We start from the raw sequence: 5,270 nt of genomic DNA on the forward strand, positions 1-5,270 counted from the left end.
TATATATATATATATGTAAATTTATATATATGCACAAAATGTAAATGTATATGTTTGTATTTAATTAAGACTTATAAAATAATTAACTAAATAATTAATTAACTTCTGGTACCTCTGTTTCTATCTAACATAATTTATATATTCTACTATACGTTTTATTTATCTTTCTACTATGATCTGTGTTGATGAATTACTTTATGTGTAATAGGACCCATGGAAGATGGATATAAACTTGATACTACGAAGACCAGTGTCCTTTGCTTTAACGTGCATACCATGTATCCTGCACACACGGTGACGAAGCACTCCCCGTACAAATTTGTGTCTACGCTCTGGTGACATCGGACACTAACGATTTAAATTGCGTAATTGACCCTTGGAGGTTCATCATGTCAGTGTTATACCGACTGGGCATAACTCCGCGTATTGTTCATCTTATTCTACAGCTCGTTAAACACTGATAAAGCTATTTCATCTGATATTATCGCTTTGCGAAAGTCATGGTTCACGTTTTTCTAACCCTTCAGCTAAGTGTACCAAAGTTACAAACTGGGACAACTATACTCACCCTTAACAGATCTTCTCCGAAAACGTTTCTATGGAATGGAAAGCAAACTTCACCAGGACCTATTTAGTTCAACAAGAACTTCCACATGGAATGATCTCTCGTCTACCAATTTATATTTACCACATCAAAACAAGTCGCTAATTGCCTATGACAAGTTTCATGTAATCTGCTCCCGTTTTTTGTTTTGTGTTTGTATATGAGAGTCCTTCATGATGTTATAAGCTAAGGTCATGACACAAGCGTACGTGTTACGATGCAAGATTACCTCAGTTGTATAAGACTCGCAAAGGATTGAACCTTAGCCTACATAGAACTAGCAAATAGCCTTCTTTGTCAAGTAATCCTCAAAGGTACGTCACGTTGCACAGAGGAATTCGCGATACAGAGACAGTTAAACTGACTTCAAGCTGAACAGACTTAACTGACTTCAAGCTGAATATTGTGGCGACATCATTCAAGAAAATGGAGACGCTGATAGACCAGAGTAACCGGCGATCTGTTTTGTATTTGGGATCGTGGATAGAAACTACTTCCGCGAGTAGTCTCTCGTTCATTCTTTCCATAGTGGCTGTGTTTCTGATGGTAAAATTGATTATAGGTAGTAATAAAAGGAAACCGATTCCACTAGATGCACGAGAAGTACCTGGACCAATTGGTTTTCCGATCATTGGTAATATCATCCAACTTGGAACTGTACCTCACGTATCGTTCGTGGAGTTGGCTAAGAAGTACGGTGATGTCTTTCAAATTAGGATTGGAAGCCGTTCTGTCATCGTTCTTAATGGAAGACAGGCAATTTATCAAGCTTTAGTAAGGCAATCTGTTGATTTTGCTGGACGCCCTGAGTTGAATGGTTTCCAAACTTCTGTTGCCCTTAACGGAGGATCAGTTGCATTTACGACTTACGACGAAGGGTGGAAGTTGCATCGAAAAATAGCAGATAACGCATTACGCCACTTTACCTCAGGTAAACAATCAGTCCTTGTCGAACAACAAGTGACATTCGAAGCGACTGAGTTCATCAGGTTTGTTATGAATAATAATAACGCCGCCGTCATTGACACTTCTAAACTGCTTAAACTTTCTGTGAGCAACATTATGGCAAGTTTATTGTTTCAAGTGCGTCACGAACTTGACCACGAAGAACTGAAATCAATTGTCAGCAACAGCGACCTATTCATAGATGCCATCTCAGGAAGTAATATGATTGACTTCATGCCTTGGCTAGGAGTGATATTTCCTGGTAAAATGAAATCGTTTACAGAATTGGCGACGAAATTCAGAGACATACTTGGAGTTCACGTCAAAAATCATCGCGATAATTACCAAAATGGGTTAGACAGCGACATTTTGTATTACCTCATGACACTGTCGGAGGGAATTGATCCGAAGCAAAGACAAGAACTTAAATTAACGGACGAACGAATACGGTCAGTGGTCTACGACTTTTTCGGGGCAGGATTTGAGACTGTCGCCTCTACTTTGATGTGGGCATTTCTCTATGCTATTTATTTCCCAGATTTACAAAAACGGATGCAAGAAGAGATGGACGATGTGATAGGTCGTGACCGTCTGCCGTCCCTGGCTGACCGAGGTAGACTACCACTGACTGAAGCCTTTCTCGCGGAGGTTTCCCGCCATTCTTCTGTTGTGCCAACTACACTACCACACAGCACAATACGAGATACCATACTGGAAGGCGGGTATAATTTATATATTCCTAAGGACACAGTTGTTTTTGTGAATCTGTATTCAATTCACTGTGATCCCGAAGAATGGAACGAACCTGGTAAGTTTGATCCGAAAAGATTCCTCTCACAAGATGGCAAAAAACTCGACAACGATAAAGTAGATTCGTTGATGCGATTTGGTGTTGGTCGGAGACGATGTATCGGGTCCGAGGTTGCACAAATGGAGCTATTCCTGTACTTTTCTGTAATTCTCCATCAGTGCTCCTTGAGAAGTACCGAGGGCCAAAAACTTACTCTGAAAGGAGAAGGTTCCTTGCTGGTTGTAAGGCCACCTAAGTATGATATGGAGATGGTGCTTCGATAGAAAATCTAATCTTTGTAATGTGAATTGTTTACGTGTAAAAGAAAAACAAATCTTTGAACTATTAACATAGGGAGTTGGGGTGATCTCTTCGTTTCCTAGTCACAGGAATTCAAGGGTATTACTAGTGCCCTAAGCTAAAGCCTTTTTGGTAACAAATTTTGACGGTTAGTTTACTCGAGGGTTTAAACCTTTACAATTAAATTTAATGTGTATTTAACTACTCAACCAATGTGATGAAAAAGATAGATTTACCGGTTTTAAATTGCTTATATAGAAGTTTGAACATGTATGTGGCATGGCAGAGTCATTAGAAGGATTCTGTTTCAAGCCTGGTCTTAGCTAGTCTCGTTTTTGATCGTTTTGATGGTTACAAACGAGGCCAATACATACTTTTGAACTCTTTTATTATTTCAACACCAATTCTGGATTGAAAAAAGACATATATATAATCTTGATTATTATTAACACAACAAAATGTCACAATGCTAAAAGACACAAGAAATAAAGACAATAAAAAGGAAAAACCTTTTCTTATGGGGGGAGGGAGGAAAGGGGGGGGGAGAAACCCCATCTTTGAAATCCTTCTGAACGTGTTCATGTAAGAGGTTGTAACATCAAGTTTTATTGTACATCATCACTGATAGTCGTAACTTGTTAAGTTAGTGAAATTAATTCTCTCTCAAGGCTCCACATGACTTCACCAAGGTACTTTATCAGAAAGTACATGTGGTATATATGTTGGTTTTTGATTTGTGGACAATTTGCTTGTAATTTTCGATTATTCTGATATGATAGCCCGACAGTCAGTTTGCAGTTCGGTTTTCAAATAGGCCTATACATGAAGGATATCTTAGCATCATCTCTATTGAATGATTATGTACCCTGCTCGTCATATTAAAGTATACAGTACAATGTCAATTGTTTCCTATACTTCACATATTACAGGAGCAGAGTTATTGCCTTTAATAATATAGAAATTCCAAACAATGGATTAAATCGAACAAATTACTTCCCACAGCGTATAGGCCTTCTATAAATGCAAGGAGTGTATTGTTTGACAATCTAAAGAGTGGAAGGTACATTGTTGGCTCGTAGTCGCTAGTCTTATAACTACTTGATGTCTTTCTATACATTTATATTATCTGTAGATTAATGTTAAATGAAATGTTCCGATTTGCTGTCTATATTTGTTGTGTGTAAAGATTTATTAGAATATAATTAGTATTAACAGAAGCTGTTGTTTCTTAATATAAATTATCCTGTGCAACATTCTAATAGCAGGGAGGTATGTCACCCTTCCAGTATCTGCAAAATTGTTTGAACATTTTTTTCTCTTTCTGGTTCAACTTCATCTTTCTTTCCTTTTCTTGCTTTTTATGTTACTAGCCTAGATTTTCTGATATTCGTTTTGGTATATAATTTTCCAAGATGTAGTTCCATGCATTCGCTACGGTTGAGATTACGATGATGAGTACATTTCGAGTAAATTTCAAATAAATGGAAATGCTCATTGAAAAAATTATTCTTGTGTTGCTTTTTTTTTATTATTATTAAATCTCATATTTCCATCTCCCTGGCAATGATTCTCTTTGCAAACTGATTTAAGTTGAGCAGGCATTCATCTTCCTAGTCGGTGATTTCCGGCTATATCCAGATCCGTTCTCCAACTGATAAACCAACACGATACACAATGTCAGTTACAAACTAAGCAAGGGGAGGGGGTTTTTGGGAGGGGGCATGCATATAAAATTGATGATAATACTGACTCGATGACTGTTGAACTTTGTTCCAATATCAACCGACCCACCCACGATTTTGCTTTGTTTGAAAAATTAACTTAATTAGGCAAAACCTCGGCCAATATACGCCATTTGATACTTATAATGACAAAAAAATCAGACAAATAAGATAGCGAAATGCTCATTTTGGAAGACGAAAGTAAAGAGGCTTCTTTAAAAAACGAATATACTTTGAGCACTCATAGCTTTAAAACTAAACATGGTCATGATTCGGGAACTGAAGGTGCCATGATCAATATGTCAGCTATCCTGTGAGGGGTAGGGTTGACCTAGTGAGAACTTCTATAAGTACCATGAGACCGCATACTTTAATGATTTAGTGTTCCAGTCAATGGGGCATTTTGATGGTGTCTGCTGGCATGCCTTTCTATCAATGGGTCCACACAACACAAAGACAGTAGGCACGTCAATGCGCCCCACCACAGCTTCAAAAGCTCAATCAAGTTTGTTGTTTCTCCGTCTGGAACCAGGCGGAAGGAGAACGGGCACTCAGAGGGCTACTACCATAGGACACAGGGTCGATTGGGAGACCAGGGAAAATATGAGATAAAGAACGTGTTGTCATTTTGAAATTTATGAACGTATGTCTGTATATCTGAAGCTCTTGGGTTGCAGACGAAATGTCACAGCATACGTTTACTGACAGAAATATAACTTTGACAACAAACTGCAAATTTCCAAATTTCAAGAAGGAAAATCCTTTCCTGTATACCACATTGGCTTGTAGTAATACCTTCAGTTATTTCATTGGTTTATACATTTGACCTCTTGTCATAGAAATCCTTTTTACCTTCTTGGAAGAAAAATGACAAACAAAAACCAATAATTGACAAAAGGACCAAAAAAGA

General features: G+C 37.8%; 1 pseudogene; it reads left to right on the plus strand.

Annotated features, from left to right (window-relative positions):
* The first annotated feature begins 328 nt into the window (after window positions 1–328).
* On the plus strand, window positions 329–4,145 carry LOC139971128 (cytochrome P450 1A5 pseudogene; annotated as a pseudogene).
* The last annotated feature ends 1,125 nt before the right edge of the window (window positions 4,146–5,270 follow it).

The sequence above is a fragment of the Apostichopus japonicus genome, chromosome 8 (assembly GCF_037975245.1).
Source record: "Apostichopus japonicus isolate 1M-3 chromosome 8, ASM3797524v1, whole genome shotgun sequence".
Taxonomy (NCBI): domain Eukaryota; kingdom Metazoa; phylum Echinodermata; class Holothuroidea; order Aspidochirotida; family Stichopodidae; genus Apostichopus; species Apostichopus japonicus.